This window comes from Lepisosteus oculatus, chromosome 28 (genome assembly GCF_040954835.1).
Source record: "Lepisosteus oculatus isolate fLepOcu1 chromosome 28, fLepOcu1.hap2, whole genome shotgun sequence".
In the NCBI taxonomy this organism is placed as follows: Eukaryota; Metazoa; Chordata; class Actinopteri; order Semionotiformes; family Lepisosteidae; genus Lepisosteus; species Lepisosteus oculatus.
The window spans coordinates 2,976,052-3,002,475 of record NC_090723.1 but is presented as its reverse complement, the minus strand read 5'-3'; the positions used below and the strand labels follow the sequence as shown (position 1 = coordinate 3,002,475).

General features: G+C 35.6%; 1 protein-coding gene across 1 annotated transcript in view; it reads left to right on the top strand.

The window, feature by feature from the left end:
* Window positions 1-26,424, top strand: part of LOC102692504 (acid-sensing (proton-gated) ion channel 2) — a 352,059-nt gene that overhangs the window by 69,916 nt on the left and 255,719 nt on the right. The window lies entirely within an intron of this gene.

Sequence of the window (26,424 nt, the reverse complement as noted above, 5' to 3'; positions counted from 1 at the left end):
TGTACTGTAGCTGCAAAATGGATGCACCACCTCAGAAGGATTGGGATTAATATCTGTTCCTCCCAGATTATTTAACCATCACTGTAAAGAGGAGAAAACATTTCCCCTGGTGTAGAACTTTCTTTGTCAGCCTCGAGTGCTGAATTATTTTACCCAACCAAGATGAATATCAATCCTCAGCAGCAAATCTAGTCTGTTTCAACAGCGCATTAAGTAGAAAGATATGTTTTGAAAAGTTTCAGAAAAGCCATCTAACATTTACAGGCTGGACCTATTGCTTTATTATTAGACGCTGGGTATTTTTTTCCCCCTGTATGTTCATTGTCTTGTCAATAACTCTCCTGTCGAGGTATTTTCCTGGATTTCTTTTCTTGAACTTTATCAGACTTAGAGAAAAATAGAAAAATGCATGGAAATGCTCTGGTATTCTACAGAGAATCAGCCTGTCCTACTTTATTGAGTCCATTTCTTTTGATATTTTATCATAACATCATTTCTGCAGGATTGTCTGAATGAAGTGATGTAATTTGAACTTGTGGGTGTATGTGTATATCTTTGCTTGAATTCACAGAACCTTCAACCTTTGGTTTGGCAAAGAAAATCACTGTAGAATTGTTGGCAGCTATTTCTATCAGCTACTCTAGTTATTTGGGAAATTATTTTGCCTTTCTTCATATTTCTTAACTTGAATTATATTATGTTGCAATTTAACATACTTATGCCCTTTTCAATCTGATTATCTTGTATATACTAGACTTTAAACTGTAGAATATGATTCCCCGTTCTTGTCCTGCTTTATTTTGAAAGCTGTGCCTGTCAGGTGATGATAGCACTCGATGTTTTGATACATGACCTTTAACTTTCAATCCATTGTTAGGCACCTCTTCACATACTGGATAGCCCTTGTCCATCCCTTTTGCCACTAAATACTTCCTCTGTACAAGATCTTAATGTATGTGATGCAAGCTGATTGAGATAATTGTTAAACTGCATTTAAATTAATAATTAAATTCTGTTAAAACATTAATAATTATTAAACAGCATTTTTTCAGGAATCAATAATGTTTAATACTTTTGTGTTTATGAATGAAGCCTCCCTGAACCCTATCTGATTGATGAAATGATCTTTAACAATCTATCCATAATCCTGAAATGAATCCCCATTCTTTATGAGAGATCATTAAATACTTTATTAGGCACTGTAGGCATTATTATGCAGTACTTTTTTAAGCATGGATTTTTCTACTAATTTGAATTAGTTTAATTTAAATGAGCATAAAAAAATCAATGAGTGTATTTCTCAGAATCTATAATCCGTAGATTGCACAAACATCTGGAAAAGTAACTTTCTCCCGCATATGGCAAGACATTTGGCTGAAAAGTGTATTTAAAGACTTATTGCATTAAAACCAAAACAAAATGAGTATTCAGTTGATATAAATGTAAATATACAATAATAATACTCTCTGATGGTTGATAATGTTTTCCAAGGACTTCAATATTATTATAGAATTATAGATTTATCAGGATTATAGAATTGTTCAACCATCTGAAATATAAGAACTGAGGTTTCAAACACTCTTTGCAGGACTTAAAGACAGTTGCTCAATATATGTAGAAACAGAAATGAGAAATTTCTTGGCTTAGATGGCAACGGATCTGAACTTTGCTGGTACGGGATCAAATTAAACCTTTAAAACTAAATTCTGTGAAGTCTTCATTGTAAATGACATTTTACAGACAGATAAAAAAATCTCTTATTTTACTTCTTAAAACAGAGACCCATTAGAGTTCTCCAGCTATATGATATTGCAGTGAACCCATAAAATAAAAACATTTACAAAGGCTGTTTTATAGTGGTTGAAAATCTGTGTGTCATCTAACACATCATGGCTTCACAGGATTTTTGATGGACCAATTTGCTTATAATATTGTATAACACCTCTTCCATAATGTAGATCAAGCACTTTGCTGTATGCATTGTACTAGCCTCTTGTACAGTGTTTCTTTAGATACAAAAGATCAATCACATCACATTCTATTATATTGTAAGTAGTTTCATCCAGGGGAATGGGGGGTAAACACTCCAGGCCTTTATGGTAGTCTAGCTGCTTTTGAACCTAAATTAAATTATGATTATTGTGCTTTTAAGTAGAGTGCGTTTGAAATGTGGTTGGATTCAATAAGTTACATGCCACCAAATTGAGGGAAATTTAATTGATGGTCGCCAGTAGGACTTAGTTTCTTCAGGGTATGACTGTCTCCCTCCATTTATTGGCTACTGACCCAAACTAGATATTTGAAAGGGAGTCAACTGCTTTCTGGGCACTCCTATGGAGGTTTATAGCCTTTCTGCTATCTTGGATAACTCCTCTTTACTGTCATTTTCTCAGCTCTTTATTTACCTACCCTGGTCTACAAGAAATGACCAAGCTGTTGGTGGTGCCTGTTTCAGGATCCGAGACTTATTTTCTCTCTTTGTTACACAGTTTTGTACATCTTGCAGAGTCTTTTGTGCCGATGTGGTTCCATTGAGCACTGCGTTATGTGTCTTCTTCAACAAATCTACTACTGTAGGTGTCTAGTCTCCTATAGATATGACAGTTGGTTCCCACCTAGTTAGCGTTATTAACTAGAGAACTAGACAAGTTAGATGAGGGATGAAGCCTCCTCTTAACCCTCTGTGTTACATACTGTATGCAGTCAAGATGTACACGGTACAAAACTACACATATTTTGAGAATGCCCTGTAAAGGGAGGTTTGAGGGAGATATGTGACTGATGTGTGTTGAGATGTGATTAGTGGCACTTGTTTGCCTCTTCTCAATCACGATCCACCTTCGGCACGATGTGTTTTGTTTGCAGTTCTTACTCCAAAAAACAATCTGAGGTCCTTTTTATGTGAAATGTGAGGGCAATTTATTGTAACTGAACTTGCCTCCCTTTAACAAGAGGAAAAGAGAAACATCTGCTACATAGTAAAAAAGAAGGAAAAGGGTCACAAGATTTTTTTCTGGGGTAAAAAGTGTTGCTTTATCTGCTTTCTAAAAATATAAATAACACGTAGGAAAATTGCAAATCCAAAAATCTCCAACAACAGATCACATTCTCAATAGGCAGACCAACTTTCAGTTAATATGAATACAGAAAAGTCAAGTAAATCCTGGTAAATCCAGTGAGGAATTCTCTTGGGAAGATGTACAGCTTTATTATGTCTTGTTAGTGCAAAGATTGGTAACACGGTCAGACTCTTTCTTTCTTGTTTGATTAGCCTTCCTCCCACACATTCTTTTTCTTGTGTTTCTTTAGTATTCTCAGGACTTCATTGTTTTTCTCGGCTTTACAAATGAAATAAAAATAAGAAAACACATTTTCCCTCTTTCATTTTCATAGCCATGGTTGTCCATGCTTCGCTGAAGTTTAAAATGATGGGATCCACACTTCCAGGATTAAAATAAGCTTTATCTATTGAGTAACAAATATAGCTCAACCTGTAAAGATGTCAAATTCTTATGTTCTTTTATTTCAGCTCTCCCTGTCACTTCCAGGATTATATTCTAGTTGCTCTCAGACCACTCTATAGAGAGAAAACAACAGTGCCATGCCTAAGGATCTGATATTTTGCTATGGCAGAGTTTTTCACTGTCTAGATTACAGACAGGGGTGATGTTACTTCTGTAACTCACTCAGTGCACTGTTCTTCACCCAGTTATACCTGCTGAGAACTTGGGTTGTGCTCTGTGGTCTTGTAGGCTCCAGTTTAAACATGGACCAGGGTCATTAACAAACTCCAAGGAAGGGTGCACAATCAGTTGAATGCTGCAAGGGTCCGAGTGTCTGGAGATGAGTACTTTTGCTCTGTTGGAGGAGAAACAAGTTCTTGGACATTTGAGTTTGCCGTGAAAGATGCACTGCTCCGCCACTCTGCTGTAGATGACTGTCAAGCTCACAACATGTCAACTGATGTCAGAGATGGCCAGGTTACAGGTCATCTTTATTGCCATGTGTGCTCTTGGGTTATAACCATAAAGCCATCTTGGCTTTTTCAAACCATTTAGCTATAGAATAGAAAATAATAAATGATTCCAAATATATAGGATATAATATCAACAAATACATTAGAACCTATTTAAGAAAATTGTGCTTACGTAATAGAATGGCTGCTTTTCTGTTCTGTAATGTGCATGAGAGATTCCAAAATTTCTCATTTGCTTGTGTCTTTTCTCATACTTTAATAAAAGGTAACAATGAGAGCTTTTAATTATAAATCCTATTTTAATTCAGCTAAACTCAAGGGCATAAAGTGGGTTAGAAAATGAGGAATACAATACCAGAAACCAGGTCAAGGCAGAAGGTACAGTACAGTACGCTTAGAGGCCAAATTCACATTCTTTGATACTTCCTCAAGGTAAAGATGTTTTGTAGAATATACATTTTTATTCATTTATTAAATTATTCATTTATTCAAATGTATGTTCTGCTTGCTTGAATAATTGTTATACTGTATATCAAGGCTCCTAAGTACTCACAATGGTATATTTAAAATAAGTTTTCGTTTTTTTTAACAGTGACATTATTCAAATGATTGGTGCCATAGATTAAAATATTTTTAATGTTACTGTTATAATAACACATACAGAGGACTTTTCACAGTGCAAGACTACATCTGTGTGCTGAAGATATTTATAGCTCTCATATATTTACAGATCTTGGTATATTTAATTGTTTTCAAAGAGCTTTTTATAAGATTTACACATAAAACAGTAATTACCAAATTGAAAGCTGTGGGAATCCAAGGCAATATGTGAGGAGAGCCTTGTATTTTTAGTAAATAAAAATAAAACATGAAATTAAACAGACTCATTACAAAACATGTACAGTACCTAATGCATAAAACTCTAAAAATGCTTACAAAGGTAGCTTTTGAGAGTTGGGTAACTAGAAAGCAATTAGCCGCGTCAAGCCCTAGCACAAAACGTTTATTACTGAGAGATGTTTCCTCTTTTACTTTTGTACTTTTAACTTTTGCCCTCTTACTCTGTCAGCATCCCTAACCCTCACCAGATTCAGCCTGCAGTTGACTGAGGGTTTTGCTGTGGCTAAGAACAAATTATAATGTGTACATGTCTGTGTTTGTATACTCTGGAATGGACTGGTGTCCTGTCCAGGGTGTATCTGCCTTGCACCCAATGCTTTTCAGGATAGGTTTCAGCTCCCTGTGACCCTGAATTGGATAAAGTGAATAGAAAATGGATAGATGGATCTATTTTTGCACTGTTAATGCTTTGCACTTCATTAAATGCTTGGAACTCAAGTTGCCTTGGATAAAGGTGTCAGCTAAATTAATGACATGAAGGAAACTAGCAGAAATGTACACTTATACATATGCATTTACTTATGAATAAGCTTGGAAAATTATGATGAAAACTCCAACTTAATGCTTGGTATGGGGCGAAGAGTTCAAATCAAGGGAAGTTATATAAAAGTACTGTATGGCTCCACGGCTGCTGAGCTCATCTGAGGGGTTGCTGACATTTCATTCTGTTGGGTGAGCAAGTACCTGTGTAGTTGTCTGGCCTGCAAGAGGTGATCGCTTAGCCACCTCCTCACAGTTCAACTGCTGATGTACGGGTTGTTCAGACCTTGCATTTCTGATGAAGTGGAGCTGGAAGTGCGAAAATGATGATGAAGATTGCGTATGATGTCGATCTTTTAGAGGTGACATAGCCATTAGCAATAACCGATAGCCATCAACAGACTGTGTTTAGTTGTACTGTTTTAACAGGTTAGGAAAAGCTTGTTGTGAACACCCCTGGTGGTGAACAGCAGTGTGCTGACTTCGTCCAGTTTGCATACTGATGATAAGGGTGTTGTTCTATTGATAAGTGGAGCACTGTCGTTCTTTTCTGTGTTTTTTGTTCTTGATTTGCAACAATCATCTGTGTCCAACAAACCCTCTCACTAATAGGGGAACGTAGTGCTTATGCAACAGTTAAAGCCACTCCAGTGTATCCTAGTCACTCATGAACAATCAATTAATCAGAATGACACAAAAAGCATTTACAAAATCTGCATCTTGTATTTTTCGAAAAAAAAATACATGCATTGAGTCTGTTGATGCTCTCTATATAATCTTTTGACATGAAATCTGACATGAAAAGGAGTTTTATTGGATGCATCTATGAGTTTTGGGTAATTGCATTTCCTTTCAGCTGGTTTACCTGTGGCCACGGGGGATTACTTCATCATTTAATAAATGAGGGCCTTAAATAACAATACACATCTGACACTTTCAAGGGAGTTGGGTGATGTCCATTTATTTTTTAATCTTCTGGATCTTTGCATAATAGTCATGTCTTTGATAATACTTAATCCTTAAGCTACATTATCAAAAAGAGACAAATTAAGACTTAAAGTCTTTGCTTAAGTCTTTCTGGACAATCTATTTCCAGAATGGCAAAAATTGCCCGATTTTAATCTCCCAGAATGCTACTAGCAAATGAGCTGGTCAGGCCAAATGGCTTTGTAACCTTTTAATGTTCTTATGAATGACTCATTCTGCAATAGCATCAGGACAAGAAGGCACATTTTAGCTGACTGATGAAGAAGAACAGTGAATATGATTAGCCCACAGCTGTGTCTTCTGTAGCTACATTAAAACAAAGGATAATCTATAATTCACTTTCAAGAGGATGACATGATAATTACTTGATAATATAGATATAAAATCAGGTTTGATGACAGAGAATAACGTAGGAGTCCAAATGTCGGTTGTGTCAGTATGTTTATGAAGAAAGAGAAAATAGAAAAATAGTTTGATAAATTTTAAAATGTATACAAAATCAACAGTGGTAATAATACACAAAGATATGGAGAAAAGCCCCAAAACCCTAATTAAAAGTAATTGAAAAAGGCAAATCATATTAGATAATCTCAAGACCCTGGTGTAAAAAAGCAGTACTCCCAAAGGGTAATAATTTAAAATAACGAAAGATGGTTCCTGTTGATCTTCCAGATGGCTGTACCCAGGTGGCTAAGTCAGAAAACAGGATCTCTAGGCAGTATTTGGTGAACTATTTCTAAAACAAATGTTCGTGACAAAGATGGTGTCCTGTTGTGCTTATTTGTAATGTTCACATCGCTAATCTTTTCAGGACGATCTTTTGTTCATTGTGTAAGGTGGTATCGTAATCTGTTACCATGTAAAATATGAACTTGAATGTTACAAAATTATTGAAAGGGGAATCTGAAGTCTTCCTGCCTCTTCTCTCTAAGTGCATACTTGCGTAAAGATGAAGAGGGCTCCTTTTCAAAGCTCTTTCTGCCTGTGTGAATGTCACCCGAGGACAGTTAACCATGGCAACCAAAAGACTGCAGTCTTTACGTGAGAATTTTGTTGATAATTGTAACTCAAAGTTAAAGACACACAAGCATATCAAATCAAATATTCGGTCCCCATTCTTTGATTCATGCCAAATTAAATATTTCTTCTTGTTAACTATCACATTGAGGAGCTTTGCAAATGATAAATTGAAATTATTTCTCAAAGAAATTGTTTCTTGAAGAAGGTTGTGTTTCCTGAAAGCAGAAGTTTTAAAACCTAGTAAGATAAGAAAAAAACAGGAACATATTAACCTTTGATTTCACAAGGACAAACTGATAAATAAAACAATGAACAAGCAAACAATTCTGATTCAAACACCAGAAGTGAAAGTTGTGTGAAGGCAGCCGATTGCCCTGTGTGTCATCAGTTTTTCTTTTGAATTAATTCCACTGAGAAAATATCTAAAGATTTTTGCTTGTAGTGCATGTAGCATGAACATTAGTAACAGACGGTCATTTCCAGAAAATATTTAAAGCCCCATCAGCTGTATTTTCCCTAAAAATAAAATGCTATTTTTCAAACTGCAGCCTTATTTCCACCATTTCAGTGCCTGTCAAAATATCTGCAGATGATTGTTGGATTATTATTTTTTCTACTGCCCAAGCTTATCGGAGTAGTGCAGTGTGCCTATGATCACATCAACATAGTGAGTTATAAATACCTCAATTTATGACAGTGCTGAGTATAATATATGTGTAACACAACAAGTCAACAAAGCAATTTGCAGCACCTGCCCAAGTTGGACTGGATCCTGCTATGTGGCAGCTGCCCAGAACAATGATTTCTGTGTCCCAGATATGTTTAATTCTTTTCTGAATGAATGGCCTCAAGCACTTGACAGCACACACAAGTCTTTTATTCCCCTTACATCAGCTGTGTTGTGGTTACTCACAACTCTACATAGTACAGAGAAATTACCATTCTATAACTCGTTTTCCTGTTTAAGTGGTCTTTAAACAGCTGTCAATGTGACTAACAGGAAAAATCTACAAAGACCATAAAGGATTCAATAATATGAGGACAAGGTCATGTTCTACCAGCAAGCAATTAATGTTTGACTGTCTCTGATAACAGTATGTTCTTATATAGAGGAGGTACAATATTGTTCATATTATGAAAAAACATTTGTAAACCATGTGCTGAATTTCTGCAATGCACTCAAGGATAAACTCCCAGCTCCAGTTAATACCTTAAATTTAGATCCAACTTTAAACTTGTGACATAGTGTACAAGAAAGGAGGCATTCCATTGCACTATAGAATATTGTAGGACAATGTTGGAAATATACAGTTATGCTGTACAATATAGTATAATAATGTAGTATAATAGTGTGCAAAAGGATCACCTTTTAAAGTGAGATGATGTGAGCTTTTTGAGCTATAAGTACAAATCCTATACATTTTAATTCTGACATTTGCTGTAATGATTCAGCAGTCCTTCATACTGTATACTGTATATAAAATTGATCTGGGAATTTAATTAAATTTTAGGGCTAAAATGAAGAAGACTTTGTTAGATTCCCTATTCTCACCTTACAAATAGTGCCATGGTACCTTTAATTACGTGCAAACCAGTCTTTCAAGAAACATCTGGATTTTCCTTAGAGATCTTTCATCTCTCTTAGCTTACGTTATGAAATCCAATGAGTTCAGGCTTCAAAGTGGTATTGCTGCTGACATCTAAATTTGCCTCACTGTTTTAACTCTTATTCTATGATAATCTGTATTATCTTAATTATAATAGACAGCTCTGTACATGCTGTCTTGTTCACCTGTTGGAAACTTATTCAAACAATTAGTCATACTTGATAATGATTTTCAGTTTCTTCTCCTTGTTCCACTGTGTAGAAAAGTAGCTAAGTGCACAATGATGTAACACCTAATAATGGAAGGTCACTGTGGTAGTTATTAGAGTTATTAGGTGTTGTGTGGCCAAATACCCAGAAGAGGGACTGGTGTAACGCAAGCCAGTACAGACTCCTGTGAAGCATAGTTCAGGACCTTATGCAGACGGTATAATCCGGGGGTATAATCCGGGGGTAAGTGGAGAAGGACAACAGGGAAGAGACGTAGAGGATCAGCATGGGTTGACAGACAGGGGTGTGTGACGACGGTGATCTGGCGTGGCAAAGGCAAACAGATCAAGACAGTCCAAGGTGAGTCTTAAATAATGACTGACAAAACAGGGGGCAGGTAATCAACTAAAACACAAAAGGGTCAGAGTGCTCTTAAAAGGAGGGATGACGATCGTAACCCTGTGTCTTTAATATTACAAATGGCCATATTTGTTGCAATAATGGGGAAATACAAAAATAATTAAACAAAAAATAAAAATAAATACTACATACAGTAGCTTTAAAATTCTGGAATATCAGTGGTATACTACAGGGATAGATCAATTGTCTGTGAACTGTTTTTGTTTTTTTGCATGCTTTAGCAAATTTTATACAATATATTTAAAACAGGAAACAAACAGCTTGAGTATTTTATGCACAAAAATGTACAAAAATGTACAAAGCATTGTGTTTATTGCAATTGTTAAAAAAATGAAAGTTGAAAGATACAGGAAGCATATACTGTATAGAGTTTATATATTTTCTGTATAATAGAGTGTCTTGGGGCAAATAAATGTTATTCCTGATTAATGGATACTTACTGTTATTCACCTTTTTGTATTGCAAAGGAGGGGCACTGTCTTTTCCCCATTAGACCATTAAATTAAGGGATTACCGTACACATTTGCCATAGTGCTGCAATGGTATTTAAAATCACAGTTATGAAGTATAACTTAAACCATGAGACACAGATACAAACTGACAACCTGTGATCAGCCCAGTAAGAGGAAGGAGGAGGCATTAAAGAGGATTTTTAAAGGAAATCTCCTCCTTTACACTTTCAGAAGAATATATGCATTTCCAAATCAAAACCTGATATTTTCTCAGTATATTCTCACTTTCATCCCTTGACTTCAAGTCTTATGTGGAGGTGCTGTTTCTGAGAGAAGGAGAAATATAAATAAAGATAGGAGGAGATATTAAGACTTTATGGGTACACAACAGATAACTTTTTGTAATTTGAATGTATAAAAAAGCTGGTTTGCATACTTTCACAGGTGCCTTGGAATCCAAGCAATTTAAAAGATACCCCAACAAAGAAGCATGCAGCCATTGTGCCTCTACAACTGTTACAGACCTCCAACATTTAACAAGAAAGATTATTATCAATTTAGTAGCATAGGAAGGACAGCCAGGTTCTGTTTTTGTGGGGTTTGTGCACTGTCCTTCTGCTCAAACTGTTAAAATAAATGGGAGGGGATATTACCTTCCTTTTTCAATCTCTGCCAACGTCAAGCTTATTTTTCTTCCTCAAGTTTTTTTCTTTTTTATACAGTGGGTGGGTAGACTAAATGTATTAATGGTTATTAACTCAATCGATGCGAGCACAGATGTGACCAATCTATTTGTTTTCAATTAAAGGCCCTAGTTCTTACATTCTTCGTATGCTCTTTATATTGAGTAGTTCTTATGTTTTGATAACTTAGAAATGAACATCATATATAATAAAAGAGTAATACAATACAACTTAATACAAACTCATATGTGCTGACCTAATTTATTTTTATATTGTTTGTTGTTTTTTCATTTTGGCTTCCACCAGCAAGGACCATAAAATCAATAGATGTTAGATTTAATTTGTCTATACTGGGAGGCCAGAGAAAGTGCTTTGCTGCATCACTTCTTTATTCTTCAGGTTTCTTTATTCCTCTCAGGTTGGAATCCAGCAGCCCAAATTCAGTTTACTATCAACCTGCTAGGTGCTAGGTTATGTAAACATACAAACAGCAGGGGGTGGCAATGCTAGCAGTTCAAGCTTTTAAATAAAATGCACCGGACATTGTACAGTATAATAAGTAATTTATGTCATATACATACAAATCAGTATGTGCAAGGTCTAATTCCATACTTATGTATGGTCACATTGTCACAGTGAAACCCTGAATTGTTTGTATGCGGTGCATACACGGTATTTAACATTTTTATTCTGTAACATTTAAAAAATTCCAGGTCCTGCTCACACACTTATTCAAACAGCAAAGAATACCATTTTGTCAAACCAAAATACATGGTGTCAAGACAATTAATAAAAATTGAATTAGGTAATATTTTCCTCTTCTGTGCAATGCAACTCTTTTTTAAAATTTATTTTGTAAAAAATATGACATATAGGGCATATATTTATATTGTGACAATGTTGTTCTTTCCTTTAAACTTTTTTTGGGAGTCTTTATGAAACATCTGTTTATTGCTCTTGTGTAGCAACTTTTTTAAAGAGGTCTTTCCTAACTGTCATATTGACTTCAAAAAATTCAAAGGGCTCAGGTGTAAATCAAAGCATACTAATTATTCTGATGATGATTTTAAAATACCAACATCTCCTGAGGTTTGTTTTAAACAATGTAAAGACTAATGGGCATTGTGCAGTCTCAGGTACAGTAAACAAAAAATGGAAACATTAGCCTGATGTTCCTAAACAAATTTTGGTTCTGGCATTTTCTTCCATTCTACTTGTTCCTATCCCACTCCCACACACACTGCTCAAATTAATGTGCACATCCATCACGACTGTAACAGACTGCTTCTATGTCTAGCAGGTGTGACAGGGGACGCTGTGTGAATAAAGTTGTTGTCAGATTGCTTATGCGATAATAATTGTTTACATTTTATCTCGTTTGAGCAAAAGTCTGATGCACTTCAGCTTCCAGAATGCATAAAACCCCTTTTTCAGGTATCCCCAAGAGGTGCAGTGATAAAGCAACATTAATCTTGGTAGTGAGTGTCAGATCTTCATATCTCATAGGGCTGTGGGTCTGCTCTTCATTGTTAAGGGGTGTGAATCATGATTGTCCCTTTTCTATTTTCTCGTGGTGTATTCTCAGTCATCCTTTGAAGTTGTGTCTGCTGAGAGCTTATGGGCTGCACAGTTATTTTTTTTTTTCAGAGAATTGTTTCTGTGTAGATTCCTCAAGGCAGACAAAGTGCAAATGAGACAGAGAAGCATCGATAATGAGTATATCTTGTATGCTTCACAGTACAAAGAGTACAACAAAGTTTTGTATCTTTTAAAAATTAGACTATTTCTATTGAAGAAAGCTCATGGAATGGAAAATGGAAAAATATGATGAACAGATACATTCTTTACAATTTGAAAAAAAACTCACTTTCTTAACAAGTAGCAAAGTACAATGAGATGGCAACTAAAGATGACTAGAATGTTGACTGAATTGTTTGAGTCTCCTCTACAGTTTATATATTTTGCACTTTGCAAAGAAATGACATTGGATTATTTTTATTTTAAAACAGCTTTGCAAGAGTATGATATGGTCTTCAGCACAACAAAGCTGCAAAGTAATTTCTTTTGACTGAACTGCATGTAATTTTCTTTTCCTTTTTTATACATTTTTTTTTACTGCCAGTAATCTACAATGGCTCATCAATCATAGGTCCAAGGCCGACATATTGGATTTCTGAGTGAACTGCAAATGCGTCACAGCTGGAAAATAATCAAAAGCTATGTTTTAGAAAAAAAAAACACCTAATAACATCTACTTATTATATATCTGTATTTTGCACAGGGAAAGAAGAAACGTCATTCAAATGGTGGGGAGTAACAGCATTAGAGATGCAGAGGAACAATCAGAGGTTAATTCCACACTGTAAAGTAACAAGAACTAAAATATTTTTGGATGTGGACCCTCTTTAAATGTTTTAAAAAAGTGGAAACATACTGTAAAAAAATAACTGTGCTATTTCAATATATGGAGTATATAACAGATGAGAGGGTAGATCCTAATCTCACACACTTCCACTTGCCTGTGTTTACAAATCCACACCCTTGCATCAATGCCCATGCTCACTTTTCACAAAAACCTTCATGGCTAGGCTGCCATTCCCTCAGTGAGGCAAGTAACTCCAAATACGCTCTACATACAGTACAGTATGTCGTTCCTCTCCCGCTTTCATTCGGAACTAACTGAACTACTGAACAGTAAATAATTCTCTAATATAGAAAACCTGATTTTCATTTGAAAAGTGTCTGTTTTATAATCATTGCATGAGATGAAAGGTTAAAATAATGCACTGTGGACGTAAAGTATCTCCTAAGTGAGGGATGTCTGTAGATACTACATTACAGTCTTTCTCCATTTCCCTGAATCACTTTTTCTTCCCCGTGTTTCAGCACTGAACTGTGTATCAACACTGGGTTTTGCCAGGAGAGTAGTGAAGGTTTTGCCACCTGCCAGGTGGATAATTAATAAAAGCACTGCCATGTCTGTCAGCAGACTTAATGGTTCTGGCCTTGGGTTACAATGCTCAAAGGAGGTACATGCTAAACGCTTGGGATTAAACAAGCTGGATATTTATTTTGGAGTGACCTGACAACAGCAATGAAAAGACTTTGTTTGACGTGTTCCCAGCTTCAAGCTTTTATTTAATAAAAGCAAAGACATTTCTTAAAACCCATCTGGTCTTTCGCTAGGAGCTTTGATCTCTTAAAAAGAGAGAGTTTTGACCAGAGAGTTGGTGCCAGTGTTTAGCTGCTGCTATTACATCGCAACATTAATTCTGTCACAGAGTGTCAATGCTGCTTATAACTTAAGTTCATACTTCAAATTTAGTTTATAAATCATAGGTTTCTGCCATAAAATACACTAAAGGGCTTAAAAATGCAATGTTTTGCATTGCTATGGGTTCCAATACTTATATGCTACATTTTAATACTGTACAGTACAGTATATTATAATTTAAAGTATATTATAATTTCCTTGCAATTAAATCTTGTCGGTTTTTTATCATTCTATTGCCTTAAAATCATTCAGGTTTATGTTTTCTCAGACACCTCCAGACACCTGTCATCACAGCTTTTGATGTCTCACGGCATATCAAAGGTAATGTGGATTGTGCAGTAAATGTGTTGCTTGTGAAATACTACAAGGTGCTTCAAAAAATGAAAAGTACAAAGCTGATAAAAATCAACACTAATGTGTGAAAGACACTTTGTCTCTCATGTAGACAATGTCAACCAAAGCATCAGGAGAAATAAACCACTTTATAAAATGAATGAAAAACAGTGTTTAAAATGTGTTTGTAATAGGTGTTCTTAAAGTGTACTTAATTCAGTATGGCTTATACTCAGTGTGAATGACACTATTAAAACATTTATATGTTAATAAAGAAGTTATAAAGTATTAATAATGCTCAAATAAGAGCTGATTAAAATACTTTCCAGGGATTTCTCAAAAGGATCCCTCATCAATGCTACTTCAATAATTGTTTAACCTTTTTTTTATTAATCATCTATGTGTTGAAGAGCATTACAACATTTCTAAATATCAACTTAACAACTCAACTGTGACATTTTGTGATTTTGTGTAAGTAAAGGCCACATCTACTAGTATACAGTATCTTGTAGAATACTAGTAGTAGATAACCAAATCACAACAGAGCGATGATTTTCACAGTGACCTCACCAACACCTTTAATGGAGCCTATGAGATAAAATAAACTGCTTTGTGAATGTCACAGGGAGGGCAGGATGGGTGCTACACCTATGAGCATATCATTCTTTGTACAGTAAATCAATTTCGTCCCTGCCGGTATTCTTTGACACAAACTCTACAAGCCTATTCCCAAAGAGGAGTCTTTGCCTCTGACAACAATTCCACCAATAAGACCGGGTCCAAGAAAACATTAATTTGATTCCCACCCACTTCATAGCTGTGGAGTACATAAAGATCACATCTAAATGGCATAGGTGTTAAAGTCTCAGCTGTCTGTAAGTTGTACTTGTAAAGGTGCAGGGTAAGCTGATTAATATAGCTTTAACAAAATGGAGTTCCTTTGTTTGGCAGGAGAGGACTGTATTAAATATGTTTGGTAGCCTCTGTGTTTGCATGAGATTCACAGCTGCTTGAGAAGAGAAAGTGTTTTGCCTTTTCACTAGAGGCTAGAGGAACTTACTTTATCGATTTCTCAGCTATGGCTTCTGCAAAGGATGCTGGAAAAGGACTGACATGGTAATGCATTATTTTCCATTTTTATTAAAGCAACACTATTTATCTAGAGCATTTCTTTTTCAGCCCTGACTTATTAAGACCTTTGAATGCCTAATGTGATGAATTGATATTCCTGAAACCTAGCATTTTTACAATATATCTGTCACGATCGTCATCCCTCCTACAGAGGGCGCTCCGCGTGTTTTGGTTTCATCATCATGTACACCTGTCTCTGGATTCACCAGTTTTATTTAAACCCGGTGCTCCGGAAGCTAGGGGCTCTGCATTAAAAGACAGGGTCCCCCTAGCAGCAAGTCGCCCTACATCCGCGGCTTGAAGGCATAGGCTTCTGATTGGCGTCCTGACCAAGCTGAGTCCGGGGCTCAGAGAACCCGGCTTCATCATTCCATTTTTATGTCCTGGTCCCATATCCTGTTCCTGTTTTTAATCTTGACTTGTCTTAGATGGATCACCTGGTATTGGACTTTTGGACTGCGCCGGGATTTCCCCCTTGGACTGTTTTGGACTTGTTTGCCTGAGCTCCTCCCTTGCACCTGATCACTGTCGGCACTGCCCCCTGTTCACCATCCCTCCTATTCCTCACAGTGTTTTCCCTGTAGCCCTTCTCCAGTCACTTCCAGATTATACCGTCTGCACAGGGTCCTAAACTACTCACTACACGGGAGTCAGGATATAACTAATATAAATTAGTTTATTTTTGCATGCACATTTTTTAATTTCATTGTTGGAAGCTATTAGATTTTATGTACTACTAAAACATTATACAAATTAAATTCCTATAATATAAAATTTTATTGTCGTCAAAATAATCAATACTGTACATGCATTCAGTATATTTTGGAATTGCCTATTCAAAGTAATGGACAATACCCATTACAAGGCTATGATTATAGAGGACTGTATAATAGTTAAAAAACAGGAATTTTGCTTCACTGTGTTGCAATACGAGAAACAAAAATGATGATACTGTATTACAAGAGGCATGATTTTTGGTGCACTGCTGAAAGCAACAGCAGATCTGGCTAATGTGTTAATTCACTCAGGGTTAATAGGTTAGATAAAAAACAAACACTGCAGCAGGAAGCACAGAAACTACCTCCTATAGGACAGGTATCGTACCATAGAAATATTTTAGCAGAATCAATGCAATGACAGGCTGAACCTCAAGAGAGAAATGACCACTCCACTCCCGAACTCCTGTATTCTCCATCATTTTCATAAATACTGACAGGCATTAAAATAACAAATGTTGTTTGGTTCCATATAATTTGATTTAATGTCTCTAAGTATACAATCAAAGAATAAGAATCTCTGAAATACTACAGTGAACAGATAAAGTGAAGCGACTTCAATGAATAAAGAAACATTTTGATATGCAAAGATCCTGAAAGCAGGTAAAAATCTAATTTACATCTCAGCTTGGTACATAACTACAAAAATGACCTATTTAAACTGTATTCAGAGAGGAGACCGAAACACAGTATAAATGTATTCTAAATGCAAAACAGGATGTCATTTGGGTAATGGCAAATATAGAACAAAAATATGTAAAAACAGAAAGAGATTAAACAAGAAGCATGCCAGGATTATTCATTTAATGAGCTCATTATCTCGGTTTCTGCAATACACAATCTCTGATCTATACCTGCAAATCTCTTACACTTTTAATACTTTTGCTGCTGACTTGAGCACACAGTGTCAGGTGAATTTCAAAGATATTGGCATCATATCAAAATGTGTCCCCCATCTTCTTTCATATACTGTAACAGTGAAAAATGTTAGTAACAATGTGGGTGTGAAAAAGAGAACTATTATTGTCTCAAACATTTAAAAATATTTAGAACATAGTTTTGCTAAAATAGCTGGGGTTAATTGTGAGGTAAATAAAACTTAAGCAAAAAAAAACTACAACTTGTAACAAGTGTTACATGTTTACATGTTTTGAGGGAAGGAAAAAAATGAGCTATAGAGATTTACAGGGATCAAAGATATTGAGAGAGGGGAATATCAGAGGAAGGCTGGAAGAGAGGGAGAGTGAACTGACTAAGAAAGAGAATAGACAGTGTGGTATACTGTATATAAGGACTTACAAAAATGGGAAAAACATGATAAAGAGGACAATGAAAAAAAGTCAATGTGGACAAAGGGAGAAGAGAGAATGGAGGCCCCAGATGCACAGCAGAGAAATATCAAGGAACTGATGGAAATCTCTGCTGTGAGGTGCTACAAGGACTGTAAATTACTTGTAGAACCTCCTCAGAATGCCTTGTCTGTTTTGTGTTTTATTACAATCCTGAGGTCATCCTGCTTGGCTGCAGTTCTCATTCGATAACTTGAATAATTAACTGCAATTTTGCCTCAGCCAAAAGCACCTCTGGCCACAGCCAGTTGTCAGAGACAGCACTTTCTGATAGCGCACCAAGTAAGTGTCAGATCGATCTTCACTTTGCTCACGTGATTTACTTCTCTGCACATTCATTAAACAAAAGCACAGGAAGGATGATCCTCATGAATATGCAGTGTTGCAGAATGCCAGACTGCTGATGCTTTCTTTAAAACTGCTACTTTACAATTCGAAATCGGAATTCCATTTTGGATCATTTTGTTTTGTCCATACCTTCTGTATGTACTGTATAAGATACACAAGGAATCATTTCATATAAGGAAAAACCCAATCTAAGAATATTAGAGCTGCCTTCTCATAAAAGGATACTCAGAAGTTATCTGTCCAAATTCATTTTTTAAGATCTGCTTTCATCTGTGAAGTAACACAAAATGTAATACTCTAAATCTTGCTTTAGACATTTGTAATAGGAATAATCAAGAAGGAAGAACAATATAGTGTTGGTAACCTTTGCGAGTGAGTTTGCTGGTGCCACAAGGGATATTCTACTTAGTGCCGAGTAATTCCTTTCCTGATGCTACAGTGACAGCAAAATTTCTGAATCTCGTAGGTTGCTCTGTATTCTCAGTCCTGTATGTAATGTTATGTAATTCCTGCAAGCCTTCATAAAAGATGAAGAATAAATGTCAATCAAAAACTGAAAGTCAGAACCTGATTAAACATACAACACAAAGACATAATATATACAGTGTATTTGACTTATTTAATTAACAAAATGCCCCTATGGTATATGCCCTTGTATATGTAAGTATGTGAACTGTAGGAGTCAGGAACTGTTGGCATCACCTTCAGCAGCAATGACTTCAAGTAGATCTTCCTCTAATTTCCAGCTTTTCACATTGGTTTTAAAAATGTTGTCCCATTCTTCCTTCCACTTCCACTGCTTCAACTTAGTGATATTTGAGGGTTTCTATACATGGACAACTCTCTTCAGGTCCTGCAATAATATTTCATTTCAGATCTGGACTTTTAATTGGGCAAGACAAAATCTGACATTTTTTCTATCTTCAGAGATTCTGATGTAAACCTGCTTGTATGTTCATGAACATTCCATTGCATGACCCACTTTCAGCTTAGCTTCAGCTGAGAAACAGATGGCCTGACATTCCTCTATTATTTGCTTCTACAGTACATCGCAAAATTCATGGTTCTGTCAAGGATCACAAACTATCTGGGTCCCGAAGTAGCAACCATCTTTGGTGGTTGGGATGAGGTTTTTCTGTTGGAGGTCAGTGTTTGGTTTTGCCACACAGAATGTTTCTAATTGTGGCCAACATGATCAACTTTTTGCTATTCATAACATTTTTCCAGCAGACTTGTCAAACGTTCAGGAGCTCTTTTGCAAACGTGAGACAGGGGCAGTGTTCTTGTTTGAGCGCAATGGTTTCTTCCTGGATCTCTTCCCATGAAACCTGTTCCCATTCAGTCTTTTCCTGATGGTTGGGGCATGAACAATGATATTATCTCTCAGTGAGCTGATTCAAAGAAGCTGTTACAAAATGGATGGATATTGAGCGTCCACAAACTTTATCTCAGTATCAGACACATTGTCATCTACTGTTTGTACTTTTTAAAAATTGGGACAGTGAAGTTATACCTGTTATCTCACCAAAGCTTTCTGTTTCCTTAAAAATTATTGCAAAGCATTTTCATTAATACATACATCACACACCATGTGAAATCCTTTTAGTATCTTTGAACCCCCTGAGTATCCTTAAAAGCCTCCAGGGCCCAACAGTCTACAAGTAAGAACTCCTTGATCCACTTTAAAATTTTCCAAACTGAAAAAATACGTGTATCTCTTTCATAGAACTAGAAAAACATTGCATAAGCAATTAAGTTAATGATAAGTGAAGTATGACAATCATTAAGTTTCTTCAGTCTATTTATAATGTTCCTGCTTCTTTTTTGAAGTGGAAAACTTTCCAATGCACTGGAACGTTCTAGAATACAGGCCAGTGTTTGAAATATTTTTTAATGGAAAAGTTCAATTTTTCCCCGAAAATTAGCTTGACAGTATTTTCAGATTCCTCATAGTTCAAAAACTGCTCCCAGAAGTGAATTTTCAGAAAGTATTTTCTCTACCAAAGCAATTCCTCTTGGCCCTGAAACATCAAATCCTTTCTTTTTCAGATTTGTTTCTCAGAACCTAGTTGCTTAAAGGGGAAGATAATCCAATTCACATTTTTCTCTGAAGCCCAATCTCTTTTTTAAGGCTATAGAGTCCAGTAGAGGCCAACGTTTCCTTACATCTCGAGATACATTTAGTAAGGACAGGTTTCATGAAAAAAAAAATCACTGAAATTAATAATATGAATTTGTAAGTTAACTGAGTATGAATTAATAAAAAAATATTAACTCTGCTTGTAAATTCAGGACATGCAAGATTTATTTTTGATAATAATAGGAAGATAATTAAGTAGGATGATTCTATTGGTTATGGAGTTTATGCAGTTTGCATTTTTGAATTTGCTCTCTTATTCTCATAGTTTACAAACTATTTTATGTCATACATAGCTTTTGGGCATGTTGTCAAATGTGTTTAACAAAGGTAACAGCCACATTATAACCTGAATACAATGTAACTACAATGCTCCATCATTGGAAAAAAAAAACCCATGCACAAAAATGCATGCACTTAAATTTATTGGGTTTTGTTGCTACAATTTTATATCTGACAATCAAACCTGCATCCTATCGATAACATTTTCTCCAATAAACCCAAACTGCTCCTGGAATATTCAGGAAAGCTGTTATGTTTTGTGTGAGATAATAAGATTTGTATATATAGTAATGCTACAATGTTATAGAATACCTGAAATGAATGACCAATTTAAAGTGTTTGTATTTGCAAGCCAAATTCCAAGTTTTTTCAAAAAGTCTATCAAATGGATAATCGTGATAAAATTAGCTAACTTGACTAGTTTTCTTTTTTAATACCAGCTGCAAATAAAAGGCTCATAACATTCAAATTTTATATTCCTTACTTTGCTTTAGGGATCTTATTGATGCCTCATCTGAGGCTGGACAGATTTCCCCAATGGGAAATAAAAAGTTACTGTAGACAAGAAATGTAGCAGAGTAAAATAAGATGAATAAATTGACTTTTCTAGAACTTTAGTTTGTTGCTGATGGTCTTTTAGGTGCAACTCAATTCCAATCTGAGAAATTAGTCCTCATATTACTTTCCATGAGGTAATAAAATGATGCTTTTATGAACTAAGCTTTCAAAACTCTTTGGAGGATGTATACGTCCACTCATAGACATTTCAGTATGCTAAAAACTTTTTTTTAGATTTCCCCCTGGAATCTAGACTCTCAAAATGTCAATTATCCAAAAGCAGACTGAACTATTTGGCAGGCTTTTCTTTTACTCAAAATATATAGACACTGCCAAGGAAAAAATACATGTTGAATATATGCCTGTTATGTTTTCTTGTGAAGGTAAGCATCTGCAATCATTTTCAGGCTCTGGTGGATATAACTTTTTTTTTTCTACAGTAAAGTTTTTATCTTTCCAGAAAGTTTCCAATTTAATAAGATATTTAAGGACACTGAATGTTGGCAAGCCTTTGAGAACATTATTCAGAAAACTGTACTATCCTTGTATTCTTACCTACAGTATGCATATTACAAATTTTATTACATACTGTATTGCATATACAGTATGCATATAAAAACAGTAATATTACATACTGTATTACTATTTGTTTTCCATATTGAAAGTTAACTCGGTTACTGGTTAGGTCAATAGATTTCATATTAAAAACATCTTGCTAATGATCTTAAGTTTTTTATGTTTAAATCACCATTTTATGGTGTATTAGCGGCTTCACAGTTCATACAGATAGTCCCTTTCATATGCATCTAAAAGAAAGTTAGAAAAATTAAACAAACTTTCTCACATTTTAGAACAGCATGTGATCCTCCAGCATCAGTAACCACTTTGGCTTGTTAAGACAAGTGAAAAAAGTTGGGGGATTTACTGCTGGAGAGAACAGATGGTTAGTAGGTTTTTTTTAGCTTTTGTCCCTGTTTTAATTTAACTACACAAAGTACAACTTTGGAGCTAATCACAAAGAGACAGGTGAATTGATGTGTGTTTTTACTCATTACAGCAGTTGGTTTTAGAAGTAACGAGGTGTACTGCTACTTTTAAAGCAGAGGACATTTAGCAGATGTACAAGTACAAAGTGTTTAAGAACATACAGTACAAAAGAGGTAGCCATTTAGCCTGTTTTGCTCATTTTGTAATTTCATAGCAAATGGATAAATTCTATTAAGTATGAAATTACTAAGTTACCAAAAATTTTAAACACATTTCAAGTGACATTTTGTCACAATGTCAGACATAACAAACTGTTTTCTGAAATTGATTTGGGATGTATAATGACTAAGTAGAAAAATCATACTTATCCAAAGCATGATTGAAAGAGACCTGGTACAATACAGTGTCCCCCATCATCATAGTGAGGCAATATATTGGAAATTCTGGTCCACAGGGATGAGCACCTATTGATCTATCTCCTACAGCAACAAACAGGATTCCTAGAGAAGAACAAGAATTAAACAAGAACTTCGCCTTTTAAATCCACATTTTCTGTCTTTAAAAATGTTGTTTTGCAAGTGTTCATCTCATTTAGCTATTATTTTCATAACTACACAGGTAACCAAAGTGAAACTACTTGGACAATAGTTATAGGGTTCAGTTGCGTCCCACCCCCCACTTCTTATGAATTAGTTTTATATTTGCAAATCTTCAATTTGTGGGTTATGAGAGCTGAGATATCCTAGCCAGGGGTTTGTGTTGATTCAGAATTGCTACCATGGGAACTGTCTTGGATCACAAATAGAGATGAATTATTGCAGCAGTCTGATGTGTTGGTGTGCTTTCCACCTAAGAAATGGAGTGTTCTCAGTAAGAGGATCCAGTGATAAGCAGGGTAATTTATTTCTTGACTGGAGGTAATAAACATACAACTGTACTGTGCTGTTGGACAGTATTTGAAGTAATGAGAGAGATTGTTTTTTTTTAAAGCCATAGAAATTTTATTATTAAAAAATAAAAACAATTGCGATGGGTACATACTGTAGAAATGGATGGATTAGATTGTTGAACGCACTTCAGATTTAAATGCACATAAATCATTTGACTCACTTGTAAATTTAAAATTACAGACCTAGTGCTTGATGGCAGTTTTTCCTAAGCCAGTGCTTCCAACTACTATTCAATAGAAAGCTGCAATTACAACTGTATTCATATGGTATATTAACTGGCCAAGATATTAAAGCCTCTTAGCACAAAATGAATAGAATTTCTCAGTGGCAGGTAATGTGTGGTTAGCCTGAAAAGCATGAGACACATGTTTACTGCCTTTGCTGACAGAATAATCCCACATTTCAATCCTATTGAAACCTGGAACACAGCAATTCAGCCACATACTGTAAAGTACAGTACCATAAACATCATCATAGTCTCAAGTGAAGGCAATCCTGACGGAAAAAAAGGTTGGTAAGGGACTGCAAATATTCCACAGCCATGTGAAATGCATGCCATGACCTGTTCAAGCTGTCCTTACTGCTCAAGGAAGCCCTTAAATCAAAGCATGAAATCAGAACATACTGTACACAGAACAAACTAGCAGTGATTGAGTACTTTTGAAGTTAGTCAAGATAATCTTATTGGTTTCTCTCTGCAGATTTTATATGCAGGTTATTTGGTGTTTCTTCTGCTTTTACTTGCATCTGAATATGTACAAAACTTTGGAATCTTTATAGTTTGTTAATGACGGATCATACAGTATCCATACTACAGTATGTAAGAAACACTTTCCTTTGTTTTTGTAAACTAATAGAGCTTTTGGAATTGAAGGGTGTTATACTCAACACTCAGCCCCAGTGCTGGAGCTGGTGTTGGTGCTGCTGATGTTGTCTGTGTATTGTTTAAATATGGTTCATATTGAAAGCCAGGATGGAAGACAAGCACCATTTTGCCCCAGCCACTGGCCCTAGGGTATAAATACTGACCTCTGGACCATAGCATTCCCAGTGTTCATCACATTTATGTCTTTAAACCATTCCCAGCTCTATATCCAATGCAGCAGCCTCTTGAGTCCCTGAATGGAAACAGATTATTTGGCCACATGGTCATCCCTCAAACCAGGAATCCATCAGTTTTCGATCTGCTTTATCCAATTTAGCGTGTGTGGGATCCAGAGTGATATAAGCATTTCTGCACTGAAGAGCGTAATGTCAAGCTCTACAATTTGATGCAGTTATGGGTATCACGCCCTTTACAGCTAGAGGGCACTCCTACTCTGTCCTGTTACTAATTTCCTAGTGCTTTGCTTGTCCTTCCAGTGTGTCTTTGTATGGAGCTATATATTTCCGGGTCACCCTTTCCCCCTTTCTCAGCATTGAGGGTTCCGCGACTGCCCCCCCTCCTCCCCTTTCATCATGCTAGTGATGAAAAGCATTAATCTGAATTAATTTATTAACAAAGTAATTGTTTTTTAGCATTTTCAATAAGCATATAGTGTTGAAATATACAGGACATCCTTGTGCTCTGCACACAAAAAGCTACATGCAGCTTAAAATAATGAAAAATTCCCAATTTCTAATAATTAGCAGGTTAATAAAGGATACAATTAAAACAGCATAAATGAAAACAACAATAATAATTCAATTAAAAATATATTTACATTTAAAATGTTACTGTTAAATATTGGTGTGGTATTCTTAGCTATTGACAATTTTCATTTAAATGATAACCAAATGTGATTCACTCTGATCCGATCCATCAAAGATTTGTATTTTTCATAATAACAAATAACTCATAATAAATGTCAAAGGGAATTGGGGGCACTTCACTAATTAGACATTTATGTTATGCCAGTAGCAGAAAAGAACAGTATCTGGTTTGTTTAGATACTTGTATATGTTGCATTTTCTTAAACAGTAAAATTGCATATCTGAAAACTGCACTACTTTGCCTTTGGCATATGAACAACTCTTTGTTACACTTGAATTACATGGTTGACAAAACAGAGCTCATCTGAAAATCTGCACACCAATGTAAAAGTTGTAGCTGAGTGAAAATTAGAAGTTATAAAATTAATGTATTAGTGTCAGTAGCTTTATGCAGTAAATATAACCTTCTGACAAATTCCAAAACAGTGCAGTTTGAAAAAACTCCACCCAAATATTGATAAATTCCATTTTCAATGCACAGACATGCAGTGAAAGAAAGATCCCCTTGTGAGCACTACTTCAATGTTAAACATTTTTAGTGTTTTTTTTTTTGGCAGCACAAAGTCTCATGCATTATCACTATTCTTTATATGTTATTTACCTAAATATCCTACTGTTGTAACACAATACTGCAGGTTATTGGCTTGTGTTCTTCACCACTGGGATACAGTTAGTGGAGCAGTAGGTGTAGAAATGCATAAAACAAAAATTAATTGCTCTCCACTCCTGAATAATGACAGCCACAGTCTTAAACAACATACAAATGAGAAGCTTAAAATAAATTACCAGTATAAAATATACTTTGCAAATATATTTGCAAAGAATCCTAGTCGTGCTCCAGTTCTCATCTTTAAAATTCTGACTTCAAAGAAAGAATTAACCTGTTAAAAGGCTGTCTGATGAGCTCTTTGTGACTTTGCTATTAGTGAGCTGTGCAGAAAAAAAATGACATGTCTGGTACACAATATCTAAGTCCCAGATCGCAGCCTTCCAAGTCCATTAGCTCAGTTGTTTCTGAAGTTTCACAAGATGATTTTTTTTTTGTTCCATGCCGGAGGAGCTGAAAAGGTGATAACTGCAGGAAGGAAGGCCAAGTGCATTTAGCATTTAGTCAGCTGTAGAGGAACAGCACAGATGTTTCTCATCACTAAACAAAATAAAATACTGTCTACTTCTCTGCATTAGGCATGCTATTAATATTTAAATAGTGGTGTTTAAACCAGTGATCTGCTGCTTGGTTGATATATGGAGCACTATACATCAAAAAAGTACTCAAGTGGAAGAACTAAAATTACAGGAATCAAGATTTTGAATGTATTTGGTCATTCATGTAAAACATTAGAAAGGCATACTGTAGAATGTGACTGAACTATAGGCTACTACAAGCAGATTCACCCATCCATTTCCTGCTTTATCCAATAAAGGGTCATGGGAGGGCCAGAGCCTATCCCAGCAAGCCACAGGCACAAGGCAGGACATACCCTGGACAGACTGCCAGCCCATCAGTGGGCAGACCCAGAAGCCAATTAACCTACCAGTATGCCTTTGGACTGTGAAAGGAAACTAAAGCACCTGGAGGAAACCCATACAAACATGATGAATACACAAATTCCCAGGGCCCTAGCTCTGAGAGTCAGCAATGCTAACCACTGTGCCATCCTGTAAATACAGATCTCCATTATACTTCAACACTGTATAATGCAATTAGGAATGTATGTGGAAAAGAAGAATATTGAATATTTCTCTTCAGATTCTTACACATAAACTTAGAGAAACCATAGCAATATCAACCTACAGTAAATGATGATCAATT